Consider the following 17,384-nt stretch of genomic DNA (forward strand, 5'->3'; position numbering starts at 1 on the left):
ACAATTTGGAAAGGAGTGGAAAAGTGACGAAAGTTTTTCGTGGTACACGAATCTTTTATGTGAAAATAATCAAGTGGTTGAAGATACTGAGGAAGAAGAAGAGCTAAGAAATGAGTGTGACTGTCTAGAAGAAGAGTTTGCACTTCATATTTAAATGCACTGTTGGATGTGCTATTAGTGTATCAAATGTTATATGTTTTTTTTTGTATTACTAATAAAAATAATACTTTTGTTAATTCTTGCTAATAAAGTTGTGAGCAAAATGAAATAAATCCAGTTATTTCAAGCAAAACCAAATAAATCCACTTTTGTTTAAATTTTCTTTTGCACTAAATATCACTTTTTTAAATTTATATTGTAGCAAAAGTTTTATTATGACTTCTCTAACAGTATTTGCGAACAAGATAAACAAAAAAATAATTACTTTTTGCGTCTCAGAAAAATCCTATTTTTCCAAAAATCGGTTTTAGTGGATTTATTCGGTTTTGCTTTAAACCTCCTCATATATCATAAGCATAACACAGATTTTATTAAACACAGATTTTTACCATTACATTCGTGTTGAAAAGGTCTATGAAAAGATCAATCCTTGCACAAAACATTCTAATGTAAATCTCTAATCTGCAAAATTTATTTTTGTATCTGCTTGCTAAAAGAAAATAAGGTGTTGTAAGGCCTATAAAAGATAAATCCTTACACACGATTACGTAAATGTTTTCATTATACCATCGATATTCGATATGTGTTCATATTTACGTAAACATCTATCAATTTTGTGATACAAGGCCTCTATGAGGTAAATCCTTGCACACCATTTTTTAATTAAGTCTGTGTATTTTACTTATTGAAAATACGGCAAAATATTGTGTAGTAGGGCCTTTAAAAAGGTAAATCCCTACACACCGTTACGTAGTTATCTCATAAAATATCTAAAGTGCAATGTTAACCTTATAATTTTGTAAACAAGCACACAAAGACACCCTTAGCCGCAGCCGGTTCGATGAGTAATGTTATATTTGCGTTGGAAAATTCCCAATAACCGTAACAAAATTGATTAAATTATGTACTTACATGAGGAGTTGTTAGCTGATAATTCTGTGACAGCATTTTGAAGGTCTCGTAGCTGTCTTACAATTTCCGATATATTATGTTTTCTTTTCGGCATTATTGAGCACTAACACAAAAAACACTTTATAGCGACTTATGCGTACGACACTAAAAGCAAGAATGAGGCCAGACCGGGTGTGACCGGATGAAGATTTGGTTTATTTACTTTCGACTAGTGTGTACTTCACTAGCAAAGCAGTGATGCCATTTGTGTTCTAGACTGATGGAATGAAGCGAAGTATAATTAGTATTTGGTTTTATATTAATAAATTGTGGAATGGTACTCACAGTAATTATTCGCTGTAACTGCACTTTTTACACAAATTTTTTATAAAAACTACTGACTATTGATATATAGAACAATCATGCAAAATTTCTTTGCAAAATAATTATTTTCTACAGAGTAATCGTGAAAATGTTCTGTTACAAATGTTGGAATTAGTCTGTCATATTCATCATCTGTAGTTTTGGCAGTTTTGTCAATATTATCGTAATTTGTGGTAATATTTAGATGCTCTTCTGTTTTTTTGGCATGAGGTTGTTGCTCTTCCATGCTTTCAATAAAATCGTCACTCTGGGATGAGTTTTGACCCATTACCTATTTCTTTTTCTCCTTTGTCTTCTTCATCGTCAGATGATACAGTATCGTATTTTGGGTCGACTATTGGGGTGAATGAAACCATAACTTGCTGCTCAAATTGTTTATAGTCCATTGGCCGGTGCCAACTAAAATCTCCTTCGGTAAGTTCTACACTGGAATTTAGGTTAACTCCATTAAGTTTTCCCCCATCCACGCTGGTTAACTACACTTCAGTAAATTTTTTTCCATTTGGGGACTTTTTAAAATGTGAAATAATTTTTGCACTTTATTTCGAACATTCAGGTACTGGAAACTTCACTTTCAGTTTGGAGTATTTGACAGAACCTGTATGAACTAATTTTAATAAAACTAATAGCCACACTATTTTGCCATAGCTTTACAAGTTAAAATCGACGTCAAAATTTGGTTGCATATGCCAATGTTTTTATTAACTTTGTCCAAACTTTTTTGCCTATCGCGTTTTTTTTCTTAATCACTAATCTTCTTAAGTAGCACAGCCCATTGACTCTGGTTTTCTTGTAGGTAACGAGTATTTTCTGTTACAAATGTTTGAATTAGTCTGTCGTATTAACCATATGTAGTTTTGGCAGTTTTGTCAATATCATCATAATTTGTGGTAATATTTAGATCGTCTTCTGTTTTTTTTTTGGCATGAGGTTGTTGCTCTTCCATGCTTTTAATAAAATCGTCACTCTGGGATCAGTTTTGACCCATTTACCATTTTTTTTTCCTTTGTCTTCTTCATCGTCAGATGATACAGTATCGTATTTTAGGTCGATTATTGGGGTGGATGAAACCATAACTTGCTGCTCAAATTGTTTATAGTCCATTGGCCGGTGACAACTAAAATCTCCTTCGGTAAGTTCTACACTGGAATTTAGGTTAACTCCATTAAGTTTTCCCCCATCCACGCTGGTTAACTACACTTCAGTAAATTTTTTTCCATTTGGGGACTTTTTAAAATGTGAAATAATTTTTGCACTTTATTTCGAACATTCAGGTACTGGAAACTTCACTTTCAGTTTGGAGTATTTGACAGAACCTGTATGAACTAATTTATTAAAACTATTTTGCCATAGGTTTACAAGTTAAAATCGACGTCAAAATTTGGTTGCATATGCCAATGTTTTTATTAACTTTGTCCAAACTTTTTTGCCTATCGCGTTTTTTTTTCTTAATCACTAATCTTCTTAAGTAGCACAGCCCGTTGACTCTGGTTTTCTTGTAAGTAACGAGTATTTTCTGTTACAAATGTTTGAATTAGTCTGTCGTATTAACCATATGTAGTTTTGGCAGTTTTGTCAATATCATCATAATTTGTGGTAATATTTAGATCCTCTTCTGTTTTTTTTTGGCATGAGGTTGTTGCTCTTCCATGCTTTTAATAAAATCGTCACTCTGGGATCAGTTTTGACCCATTTACCATTTTTTTTTCTTTTGTCTTCTTCATCGTCAGATGATACAGTATCGTATTTTAGGTCGATTATTGGGGTGGATGAAACCATAACTTGCTGCTCAAATTGTTTATAGTCCATTTGCCGGTGACAACTAAAATCTCCTTCGGTAAGTTCTACACTGGAATTTAGGTTAACTCCATTAAATTTTTACTTTTTAAAATGTGAAATAATTTTTGCACTTGATTTCGAACATTCAGGTACTGGAAACTTACCTTTCAGTTTGGATTATTTGACAGAACCTGTATGAACTAATTTTAATAAAACTAATAGCCACACTGTTTTGCCATAGGTTTACAAGTTAAAATCGACGTCAGAGTTTGGTTGCATATGCCAATGTTTTTATTAACTTTGTCCAAAGTTTTATTTGGCTATCGCGTTTTTTTTTTTCGTAATCACTAATCTTCTTAAGTAGCACAGCCCGTTGACTCTGGTTTTCTTCTAAATAACGAGTATTTTCTGTTACAAATGTTTGAATTAGTCTGTCATATTCATCATCTGTCGTTTTGGCAGTTTTGTCAATATTATCATAATTTGTGATAATATTTAAATCGTCTTCTGTTTTTTTGGCATGAGGTTGTTGCTCTTCCACGCTTTAAATAAAATCGTCACTCTGGGATAAGTTTTGACCCATTACCTATTTCTTTTTCTCCTTTGTCTCCTTCGTCGTCAGATGATGCAGTATCGTATGTTAGGTCGATTATTGGGGTGGATGAAACTATAACTTGCTGCTCAAATTGTGTATAGTCCATTGGCCGGTGCCAACTAAAATCTCCTTCGGTAAGTTCTACACTGGAATTTAGGTTAACTCCATTAAATTTTCCCCCACCCACGCTGGTTAACTGCACATCAGTAAATTTGTTTCCATTTGGGAACTTTTTAAAATATGAAATAATTTTTGCACTTGATTTCGAACATTCAGGTACTGGAAACTTCACTTTCAGTTTGGAGTATTTGACAGAACCTGTATGAACTAATTTTAATAAAACTAATAGCCACACTATTTTGCCATAGCTTTACAAGTTAAAATCGACGTCAGAGTTTGGTTGCATATGCCAATGTTTTTATCAACTTTGTCCAAACTTTTTTGCCTATCGCGTTTTTTTTTTCGTAATGACTAATCTTCTTAAGCAGCACAGCCCGTTGACTCTGGTTTTCTTCTAAATAACGAGTATTTTCTGTTACAAATGTTTGAATTAGTCTGTCATATTCATCATCTGTCGTTTTGGCAGTTTTGTCAATATTATCATAATTTGTTATAATAATTAAATCGTCTTCTGTTTTTTTGGCATGAGGTTGTTGCTCTTCCACGCTTTAAATAAAGTCGTCCCTCTGGGATAAGTTTTGACCCATTACCTATTTCTTTTTCTCTTTTGTCTTCTTCGTCGTCAGATGATGCAGTATCGTATTTTGGGTCGATTATTGGGGTGAATGAAACCATAACTTGCTGCTCAAATTGTTTATAGTCCATTGGCCGGTGCCAACTAAAATCTCCTTCGGTAAGTTCTACACTGGAATTTAGGTTAACTCCATTAAATTTTCCCCCATCCACGCTGGTTAACTGCACATCAGTAAATTTGTTTCCATTTGGGAACTTTTTAAAATATGAAATAATTTTTGCACTTGATTTCGAACATTCAGGTACTGGAAACTTCACTTTCAGTTTGGAGTATTTGACAGAACCTGTATGAACTAATTTTAATAAAACTAATAGCCACACTATTTTGCCATAGGTTTACAAGTTAAAATCGACGTCAGAGTTTGGTTGCATATGCCAATGTTTTTATTAACTTTGTCCAAACTTTTTTGACTATCGCGTTTTTTTTTTTTCGTAATGACTAATCTTCTTAAGTAGCACAGCCCGTTGACTCTGGTTTTCTTCTAAATAACGAGTATTTTCTGTTACAAATGTTTGAATTAGTCTGTCATATTCATCATCTGTCGTTTTGGCAGTTTTGTCAATATTATCATAATTTGTTATAATATTTAAATTGTCTTCTGTTTTTTTGGCATGAGGTTGTTGCTCTTCCACGCTTTAAATAAAATCGTAACTCTGGGATAAGTTTTGACATATTACCTATTTCTTTTTCTCCTTTGTCTTCTTCGTCGTCAGATGATGCAGTATCGTATTTTAGGTCGACTATTGGGGTGGATGAAACCCTAACTTGCTGCTCAAATTGTTTATAGTCCATTGGCCGGTGACAACTAAAATCTCCTTCGGTCAGTTCTACACTTTAAAATGTGAAATAATTTTTGCACTTGATTTTGAACACTCAGCTACTGGAAACTTCACTTTTAGTTTAAAGTATTTGACAGAACCTGTATGAACTAATTTTAAGAAACCTAATAGCCACACTATTTTGCCATAGTTTTACAAGTTAAAATCGACGTCAGAGTTTGGTTGCATATGCCAATGTTTTTATTAACTTTGTCCAAACTTTTTTGCCTATCGCGTTTTTTTTTCGTAATGACTAATCTTCTTAAGTAGCACAGCCCGTTGACTCTGGTTTTCTTCTAAATAACGAGTATTTCCTGTTACAAATGTTTAAATTAGTCTGTCGTATTCATCATCTGTCGTTTTGGCAGTTTTGTCAATATTATCATAATTTGTGATAATATTTAAATCATCTTCTGTTTTTTTTTGGCATGAGGTTGTTGCTCTTCCACGCTTTAAATAAAATCGTCCCTCTGGGATAAGTTTTGACCCATTACCTATTTCTTTTTCTCTTTTGTCTTCTTCGTCGTCAGATGATGCAGTATCGTATTTTAGGTCGACTATTGGGGTGGATGAAACCCTAACTTGCTGCTCAAATTGTTTATAGTCCATTGGCCGGTGACAACTAAAATCTCCTTCTGTAAGTTCTACACTGGAATTTAGGTTAACTCCATTAAATTTTCCCCCATCCACGCTGGTTAACTGCACATCAGTAAATTTGTTTCCATTTGGGAACTTTTTAAAATATGAAATAATTTTTGCACTTGATTTCGAACATTTAGGTACTGGAAACTTTACTTTCAGTTTGGAGTATTTGACAGAACCTGTATGAACTAATTTTAATAAAACTAATAGCCACACTATTTTGCCATAGCTTTACAAGTTAAAATCGACGTCAGAGTTTGGTTGCATATGCCAATGTTTTTATCAACTTTGTCCAAACTTTTTTGCTATCGCGTTTTTTTTTTTCGTAATGACTAATCTTCTTAAGCAGCACAGCCCGTTGACTCTGGTTTTCTTCTAAATAACGAGTATTTTCTGTTACAAATGTTTGAATTAGTCTGTCATATTCATCATTTGTCGTTTTGGCAGTTTTGTCAATATTATCATAATTTGTTATAATATTTAAATCGTCTTCTGTTTTTTTGGCATGAGGTTGTTGCTCTTCCATGCTTTAAATAAAATCTTCACTCTGGGATAAGTTTTGACCCATTACCTATTTCTTTTTCTCCTTTGTCTTCTTCGTCGTCAGATGATGCAGTATCGTATTTTAGGTCGACTATTGGGGTGGATGAAACCCTAACTTGCTGCTCAAATTGTTTATAGTCCATTGGCCGGTGACAACTAAAATCTCCTTCGGTCAGTTCTACACTTTAAAATGTGAAATAATTTTTGCACTTGATTTTGAACACTCAGCTACTGGAAACTTCACTTTTAGTTTAAAGTATTTGACAGAACCTGCATGAACTAATTTTAATAAACCTAATAGCCACACTATTTTGCCATAGCTTTACAAGTTAAAATCGACGTCAGAGTTTGGTTGCATATGCCAATGTTTTTATCAAGTTTGTCCAAACTTTTTTGCCTATCGCGTTTTTTTTTTCGTAATGACTAATCTTCTTAAGCAGCACAGCCCGTTGACTCTGGTTTTCTTCTAAATAACGAGTATTTTCTGTTACAAATGTTTGAATTAGTCTGTCATATTCATCATCTGTCGTTTTGGCAGTTTTGTCAATATTATCATAATTTGTTATAATATTTAAATCGTCTTCTGTTTTTTTGGCATGAGGTTGTTTGCTCTTCCACGCTTTAAATAAAATCTTCACTCTGGGATAAGTTTTGACCCATTACCTATTTCTTTTTCTCCTTCGTTCTCTTCATTGTCAGATGGTACAGTATCGTATTTTGGGTCGATTATTGGGGTGAATGAAACCATAACTTGCTGCTCAAATTGTTTATAGTCCATTGGCCGGTGCCAACTAAAATCTCCTTCGGTAAGTTCTACACTGGAATTTAGGTTAACTCCATTAAGTTTTCCCCCATCCACGCTGGTTAACTACACTTCAGTAAATTTTTTTCCATTTGGGGACTTTTTAAAATGTGAAATAATTTTTGCACTTTATTTCGAACATTCAGGTACTGGAAACTTCACTTTCAGTTTGGAGTATTTGACAGAACCTGTATGAACTAATTTTAATAAAACTAATAGCCACACTATTTTGACATAGGTTTACAAGTTAAAATCGACGTCAAAATTTGGTTGCATATGCCAATGTTTTTATTAACTTTGTCCAAACTTTTTTGCCTATCGCGTTTTTTTTTTTCGTAATGACTAATCTTCTTAAGCAGCACAGCCCGTTGACTCTGGTTTTCTTCTAAATAACGAGTATTTTCTGTTACAAATGTTTGAATTAGTCTGTCATATTCATCATCTGTCGTTTTGGCAGTTTTGTCAATATTATCATAATTTGTTATAATATTTAAATCGTCTTCTGTTTTTTTGGCATGAGGTTGTTGCTCTTCCACGCTTTAAATAAAATCTTCACTCTGGGATAAGTTTTGACCCATTACCTATTTCTTTTTCTCCTTTGTCTTCTTCGTCGTCAGATGATGCAGTATCGTATTTTAGGTCGACTATTGGGGTGGATGAAACCCTAACTTGCTGCTCAAATTGTTTATAGTCCATTGGCCGGTGACAACTAAAATCTCCTTCGGTCAGTTCTACACTTTAAAATGTGAAATAATTTTTGCACTTGATTTTGAACACTCAGCTACTGGAAACTTCACTTTCAGTTAAGAGCATTTGACAGAACCTGTATGAACTAATTTTAATAAACCTAATAGCCACACTATTTTGCCATAGCTTTACAAGTTAAAATCGACGTCAGAGTTTGGTTGCATATGCCAATGTTTTTATTAACTTTGTCCAAAATTTTTTGCCTATCGCGTTTTTTTTTTTCGTAATGACTAATCTTCTTAAGTAGCACAGCCCGTTGACTCTGGTTTTCTTCTAAATAACGAGTATTTTCTGTTACAAAGGTTTAAATTAGTCTGTGATATTCATCATCTGTCGTTTTGGCAGTTTTGTCAATATTATCATAATTTGTGATAATATTTAAATCGTCTTCTATTTTTTTGGCATGAGGTTGTTGCTCTTTCACGGTTTAAATAAAATCGTCCCTCTGGGATAAGTTTTGACCCATTACCTATTTCTTTTTCTCCTTTGTCTTCTTCGTCGTCAGATGATGTAGTATCGTATTTTAGGTCGACTATTGGGGTGGATGAAACCCTAACTTGCTGCTCAAATTGTTTATAGTCCATTGGCCGGTGACAACTAAAATCTCCTTCGGTCAGTTCTACACTGGACTTTTTAAAATGTGAAATAATTTTTGCACTTGATTTCGAACACTCAGGTACTGGAAACTTCACTTTCAGTTTAGAGTATTTGACAGAACCTGTATGAACTAATTTTAATAAAACTAATAGCCACACTATTTTGCCATAGGTTTACAAGTTAAAATCGACGTCAGAGTTTGGTTGCATATGCCAATGTTTTTATTAACTTTGTCCAAACTTTTTTGCCTATCGCGTTTTTTTTTTTCGTTTGGGTCGATTATTGGGGTGGATAAAACCATAACTTGCTGCTCAAATTGTTTATAGTCCATTGGCCGGTGACAACTAAAATCTCCTTCGGTCAGTTCTACACTGGACTTTTTAAAATGTGAAATAATTTTTGCACTTGATTTCGAACACTCAGGTACTGGAAACTTCACTTTCAGTTTAGAGTATTTGACAGAACCTGTATGAACTAATTTTAATAAAACTAATAGCCACACTATTTTGCCATAGGTTTACAAGTTAAAATCGACGTCAGAGTTTGGTTGCATATGCCAATGTTTTTATTAACTTTGTCCAAACTTTTTTGCCTATCGCGTTTTTTTTTTTTCGTTTGGGTCGATTACACAGGCCGACGAAAAATTTTTTTGTGAAAACTTTTTTTACTTTAATAGCTGATTTTTATTGATTTTTATGTGCTGAATCCAAATCTGGCCTTAGTTTTTTTGTATCACCCATAGTTTTTCTGCAATTTGGGTTTTTATGTAGTATACATTTTTATGTAGTTTCTTATGTAGTATAAATACGGTATATGGTGAAATTAATGAAACACTATGTTACATCATAATCATGAATATATTATTACAATAGGTTACTTGAAACAGTTATACATATGATATAATACAGGTTCCATTAGTCATCTGGGATTGGTTTGTATTTTCTTTCCCTCTTTTCTTTGAAACTTCTTGTGTAGCTTTTTCTACGATGAGTCGCCTGCTGAACTTCTCTGTGAAGTGACCAACAGTAGTCCCCCATCATGTTAGTGTTCCAGCGGCCCTGATAGCGTTTTTCCATCAGTTTAATGTCCTGGTGAAAACGCTCTCCTTGCTCCTCACTTATATCGCCCAAGTTTTCCGGGAAGTAATCAAGATGACTGTTCAGGAAGTGAACTTTCAGGCTCATCAAACATCCTAACTTTTTAAAGTTCTTTAACATGTTAGCAACAATAGCAACATATTCTGGATCTTTTTTATTCCCCAAGAACTTGGTAACCACTTGCTTGAATGACACCCATGCTTCTTTCTCATTTGAGGTCATTGTCGATTCAAAGTTAAGGTCTAACATCATTTTTCTAATGTCTGGTCCGACAAAGACGCCTTCTTTCAGTTTAGCTTCTGAGAGGTGTGGAAACTTTAGGCAGAGATACATAAAACATGGCCCATCTTTAGGCAAAGCCTTCACAAACTATTTCATGAGGCCTAACTTTATGTGAAGAGGTGGTAGGAGCACTTTTTTTGGATCTACGAGGTTTTTGCGAAGAATGTTCTTTTCACCTGGTTTTAAAGATTCCCTAGCAGGCCAGTTCTTTTTGCACCAATGTTGATCTCTAGCCCTACTGTCCCATTCACACAAGAAACATGGAAACTTGGTAAAACCACCTTGTTGACCAAGTAGCATACATGTTACTTTTAAATCACCACATATCATCCAACCATGATCACAATAGCCTATTTTATTCAGCACTATTTCTAGGTTTTCATAGCTTTCTTTCATGTGTACAGAATGACCAACAGGTATAGATGCGTACTGGTTTCCATTGTGTAATAAAACAGCCTTTAAACTTCTTTTGGATGAGTCAATGAACAGCCTCCAGTCTTCCTTTTTGAACTCAACACCAAATTCATTCATCAGACCTGGAATGTCTGTACAGTACACCAAATCACCATCTTGTTCAAAAAATTTTGAAAATTGTTGCTCTCTCTTTCTATACACATAAATGCTGGTTTCAGCACCCAACAAGTTCTTTTCTTTTAGTCTAGAGCCAAGCAATTCAGCTTTTTCTTTAGTTAAGCCTAGATCCCTAACCAAGTCATTAAGTTCAATCTGAGTAAACAATTTAGGCTCTACATTTTCTGTAATACATCGAAATTCTTCATCATCTTGTTCACCTAACTCAGATTCTACATCATAAGATGGTTCAGTTTGAATGGAATCCAAATCATCTGGAGGTTCAGGGACCGGCATATCTTGACCGTGTTTCACTGGTCGGATGGCAGACATAAGGTTAGGGTAGCTTATTACCTTCTTATTTTTTGAGTTGTGACCAGTTACATCAACACTACAAAAGTAACAATCATCAGAATGATTTCTTTGCTCTCTCCATATCATAGGAACTGCAAATTTGAAGGATTTTTTCTCCTTTTTTGACCATTTTCTTAGATCTTCAACACATACATAACATACCTTATGCGGCGCCCAAGATTTATCCTGATCGCCAAGTAAAGTTCCAAAGTATGATCGATAAACCTTTTTCACAAAGTCCGTAATGTTTCTTTGGTGTTTTTTAATCACAAACTCACCACAAATATAACAAAAACTGTCAACAGAGTTTTTACAACCGCGGTTAGACATTGTGTTGAGCACGTGTACAAAAACCGTGAAAGTGAGGTTAGATTGACAGTAAACAAACATCAGCTGTTAACGTTCAAATGGAATCTACCTTTTTTGATCTTTTAGTATGTTTCAGCAGTGCTACCAACACAATTTAAGTCCATTACCTCTACTTTTTTGATTATATTTAAACTATTATAGTATATGTTAAATTCTGTAGAAATCGCTTAATTAAAAAAATGTTACTACAAAATGTGAAGAAATTGTGGGTGATACAGCTTTGTAAGCATCATATTTGGATTCAGCGACCTGAAAGACATTAGAATAGGGTATTTTTAGTGAAAAAGTTTTTTCATCGTAATTATTGGGGTGGATAAAACCATAACTTGCTGCTCAAATTGTTTATAGTCCATTGGCCGGTGACAACTAAAATCTCCTTCGGTCAGTTCTACACTGGACTTTTTAAAATGTGAAATAATTTTTGCACTTGATTTCGAACATTCAGGTACTGGAAACTTCACTTTCAGTTTGGAGTATTTGACAGAACCTGTATGAACTAATTTTAATAAAACTAATAGCCACACTATTTTGCCATAGCTTTACAAGTTAAAATCGACGTCAGAGTTTGGTTGCATATGCCAATGTTTTTATCAACTTTGTCCAAACTTTTTTGCCTATCGCGTTTTTTTTTTCGTACTGACTAATCTTCTTAAGCAGCACAGCCCGTTGACTCTGGTTTTCTTCTAAATAACGAGTATTTTCTGTTACAAATGTTTAAATTAGTCTGTCATATTCATCATCTGTCGTTTTGGCAGTTTTGTCAATATTATCATAATTTGTGATAATATTTAAATCGTCTTCTGTTTTTTTGGCATGAGGTTGTTGCTCTTCCACGCTTTAAATAAAATCGTCCCTCTGGGATAAGTTTTGACCCATTACCTATTTCTTTTTCTCCTTTGTCTTCTTCGTCGTCAGATGATGCAGTATCGTATTTTAGGTCGACTATTGGGGTGGATGAAACCCTAACTTGCTGCTCAAATTGTTTATAGTCCATTGGCCGGTGACAACTAAAATCTCCTTCGGTCAGTTCTACACTGGACTTTTTAAAATGTGAAATAATTGTTGCACTTGATTTCGAACACTCAGGTACTGGAAACTTCACTTTCAGTTAAGAGTATTTGACAGAACCTGTATGAACTAATTTTCTTCTTCTTCTTAAGGTGCCATGCATTTCTGCGTAGGCGTCCACCGTACATCGTCTTGTCAGGTGAGATGTTAAATATTCTGGATTAAATAATTCTGTTTTTAGCAGCATTGCGAAGCATTTCATAGCTGTGGATTCCTGTCCATTGTCGAATATTGCGCAGCCATGACATTTTTTTACGTCCGAGACCTCTCCTACCCTCTATTTTCCCTTCGAGTATCAGTTGCTGAAAAGTGTATCGTTCTCCTCGTATAATGTGCCCCAAGTATGCAGTCTTCTTACTTTTTACATAATTAAAAAGTTCCCTATCCTGTAAGCCCGCTCTTCTGAGTACTTCCTCATTTCTGACCCTGTCCGTCCATGATATTCTGAGCATTCGACGCAGGCACCACATTTCGAACACTTCAAGTTTGTTAATGGAACTGGCCTTTAACGTCCATGCTTCCATTCCGTACAGGAGAACAGGCCACACGTAACACTTAAGCATCTTGTATCGGAGGTTGAAGTCCAATTTGCGATCAGTCAGAAACTTACGAAGCCTCAAAAAAGCATTTCTGGCTTGTTCAACTCTGCTCTTTATTTCATTCTCGGGGTCCCAACCCTCATTCAGCAAACATCCCAAGTATTTGAATTGCCTGACTTGTTCGATTTCTTCTCCAGAGACATATATCTTTGCGTTGGGGTAATCATTTCTACTTATAATCATTGATTTTGTCTTCTTGATATTTATTTTCAAACCCCGAGCTTCACTTGCAAGAGTTAGATCATTCAAAAGGCATTGAAGATCTTCGATGTTATCTGCCACTATGGCTGTATCATCGGCATACCTGATGTTATTAATAAATATGCCGTTAACTTTAATACCCTTATTAGAGTCTTCCACTGCTTCTGCGAAGGCTTTTTCTACGTATAAATTGAACAGCATTGGAGACAGTATACAACCTTGCCTTACTCCTTTTTTAATGGAGAAATCTTCTATTTCGTTGGAATTTTGAAGACGTACTGTTGCTGTCTGATTCCAATACAGATTGGCAATGATTCTTATATCCTTTGCATCCAATCCCAACTCTTGTAGGTATTTTATCATCAATTCATGTTTTACATTATCGAATGCTTTCTCGTAATCGATGAAACAGATAAAAACATCCTTTCTTTGATCTAAACAATTCTGTATCAATGTTTGCATACTAAAGATCGCTTCTCTCGTGCCAAGTCCATTTTTGAAACCAAACTGACTCCATCCACTGACCTCTTCACATTTCTTAAACAATCTAGTGTGAAGTATTCTCAGGAAAAGTTTCAAAAAGTGACTCATTAGGCTTATTAGTCGGTGGTCCTTGCAGAAGTTCGCACGTGGTGTTTTTGGTAGGGCGATAAATGTAGATCGAAGCCAATCTTTTGGAATCTGGCCCGTATCGTAGATGTCGTTAAAGAGCTTGACAATAATGTCTAGGTTTTCTTCATTAAGTAACTTGATTGTTTCTGCGTACATATCATCTGGTCCTGGGGTTTTGTTACTTTTTAATAGTTTGATAGCGTGTACAATTTCAGCTTTCAAAATACTTGGGCCATACAAATGGTCTCCCAGTTGTGGTGGTTTTTGTGTTCTGTCATCATTGAACAAATTGGCTGTGTACATTTTCCAAGTATTAAGTATATCGCTAGGGTCCGTTATTAATTCATTTTGGTCATTATGTATACCAGTGACTTGTTTTTTCTTGAAGACACCAGCAATTTCCTTAATTTTCTTGTGAAGATTGAAGCTGTCGCCGAGTTTATATAGGCTTTCAGCCTCGGCGCAAAGTGTAGTCATCCAGATCTCCTTCGCCGCTATAATTTCTTTACGAATTTGACTGTGTATATTTCGGTACCCTACTTCGTCCTGCCTGATCTTACACTGCCTGCGTTGTTCCATCATCTCTAATATTTCTTCTGTCATCCACTCATTCTTGGTAGTTGTTTTACTCTCGAGTAGAAAAGTGTTGTTCAACTCATCAAATGATTCTTTTATGGTGGTCCATGACTTTTCAACATCATTCTCAGTTGCCATATTAGAGAACCTATTGTTTATTTCCTCTGTGTACGCTTCATTTGTTTCATTGTTTTTGAGTTTTCTAATGTTTACTGATGCCTTCTGGTGTTTTCTTTTAGCTGTAGCGAGCCTCAGTTTGATATTTGCTACTAAGGGATTGTGGTCGGATCCTATGTCTGCTCCAGGTAATGCAGATACCTTAGTAATAGCATTCCTGTACCTTCTATTAATTGTCACATAATATATTTGGTTCCTTATAATGCCCTGATGTCCGTCTAAAGGCGACTTCCATGTGTAAAGCCTCCTGGGTGGTAACTTATACCAAGTATTCGTTATGACTAGATCTTTGTCTTGACAGTACTGTATCAATCTGTCCCCTCTGTCGTTTCTCTGACCAAGACCATATTTTCCAACTACGTGATCTACAGCTCCTTCCCCAACTTTTGCGTTGAAGTCTCCTAATACGATGTTAATTTCGTGATTCTTGGTCACCTTTAAGGCTTCGTCTAGCTGTTGATAAAATCGCTCTAGTTCTTCTTCTGGCTTGTCTGCTGTAGGGGCGTAGACTTGTATAATATTTATGTTAACTTTTCCATGCAACTGAATAAGTATGACTCTTTCGGAGATCGGGACAAAGTTCTTCACGGAGGCGCGCAAATTTTCGCTTATCAGAACTCCCACCCCATGTCTGTGGTGAGGGTCTGTGCTATCACTGCATGAGTAGTAAAGGGTTTTACCAGTAGTATTGATCATGCCTGTGCCTTCCCTAATGTGCCTGTGCCATGCCTAATTTTAATAAAACTAATAGCCACACTATTTTGCCATAGGTTTACAAGTTAAAATCGACGTCAGAGTTTGGTTGCATATGCCAATGTTTTTATCAACTTTGTCCAAACTTTTTTGCCTATCGCGTTTTTTTTTCGTAATGACTAATCTTCTTAAGTAGCACAGCCCGTTGACTCTGGTTTTCTTCTAAATAACAAGTATTTTCTGTTACAAATGTTTGAATTAGTCTGTCATATTCATCATCTGTAGGTTTGGCAGTTTTGTCAATATTATCATAATTTGTGGTAATATTTAGATTGTCTTCTGTTTTTTCGGCATGAGGTTGTTGCTCTTCCACGCTTTAAATAAAATCGTCACTCTGGGATAAGTTTTGACCCATTACCTATTTCTTTTTCTCCTTTGTCTTCTTCGTCGTCAGATGATGCAGTATCGTATTTTAGGTCGACTATTGGGGTGGATGAAACCCTAACTTGCTGCTCAAATTGTTTATAGTCCATTGGCCGGTGACAACTAAAATCTCCTTCGGTCAGTTCTACTGTTACGATAAATATATATATATATATATATATATATATATATATATATATATATATATATATATATAGGGATTCTACAGTATTCACTGCCTTCCCTCGCTCAACCGTTTCCATCTCTCTCTGTTGTAGATAAATATCCTGGCCTAAAAATAACTGTAAAATATTATGACTAATCCTGTTATGTTGTAGATTGTGCAAGACCTGAACGGAAGCTTCCAAAAAAACAACATTTCGAAAGTTCGAGGCGAGTCGATGGGAAATCCAGTTTGCCCTTACCGTCGCCGTCCGGTCTACTCAAGGTTTTAGATTTTTCGAGTCTTAACGGTACTGAGTATATAACAGGACATTTTATTTGGAAGAAGACAGTTAATAAAGAAAATTCGCGCCGGCGATATAAATGTTACGTTCGCTTTTTAATAAATTATGTATATTTAGTGATAAATAAATTAATATCAGTTATTGTGCTTTTTAATGAATTAAGATAAGAACAAGACATTATAAATTAAATAGACATTGAAATAAATATCATTTCATTGGTGTCAAAAGTGGATATAAAATAAATTGTGAAAATGACGACGATTTATGAGCTCACAGTTACGGATTTAAGAAGACATCTTGAAGATAGGGAATTAGCTTCTACCGGGAAAAAGGCTGATTTAGTCCAACGACTAAAGAACGCTTTAAAAGAAGAAGGTTTGGATCCGGAAACTTATATATTTGAAGACAAGCATGATGCTGTCCTCTCGTCGATTTCGAAAGTTTCTGGTGATGTAGCCAAAGTTTCTGGTGACATCGCATCATTAGAGAACAAAGTTTCTGGCGATATTTCGAAAGTTTCTGGTGATATCGCATCATTAGAGAACAAAGTTTCCGGCGACATCGCTTCTTTGGAAGACAAAGTTTCTAACGAGATTTCTTCGCTGGAAAGCAAAGTCTCTGCTAATATCTCTTTGGAAATCTCTAAAGTAACTTCGGAGATGTCTGCCCTCGACGATAGAATGTCTTCGTTAAAAAACCAAGTTGCTGCCGATATGTCGGCCTTCGAAGAAAAGATTAAAGAGATGGAAAGGAAGATGGAGGAAACAGGGACAGCAGAGAGAGGAAACAATCCAATTACAGTGGAGATAAAAGAAGACGAGACGAAATTTAAGTTGGAGACACGGCCGAAATTTGAAGGAAGTGGAGGTTCTATTCATGTTAAAGTCCCAACTTTCGACGGAAAATCATCATGGAACAACTACATGAAACAGTTCGAATCAGCCGCAAGAGCAAATGGATGGTCTGAAAAAGAAAAGGCTGTAAACCTGACTATCGCTCTTCGAGGAGATGCCTTAGATGTGCTTCAGACCATAGCCGTAGAGGAGACCGATGATTTCGAACAACTGAAGAAGAGGTTAAATATGCGATATGGCCACGAACATTTGGAGCATGTATATCAGTCGCAGCTTAAAAATCGTAGACAGAAGAAAGATGAGGCTCTTCAAGAATATGAGGTAGATATTG

Source organism: Diabrotica undecimpunctata, chromosome 9 (assembly GCF_040954645.1).
Source record: "Diabrotica undecimpunctata isolate CICGRU chromosome 9, icDiaUnde3, whole genome shotgun sequence".
Taxonomy (NCBI): domain Eukaryota; kingdom Metazoa; phylum Arthropoda; class Insecta; order Coleoptera; family Chrysomelidae; genus Diabrotica; species Diabrotica undecimpunctata.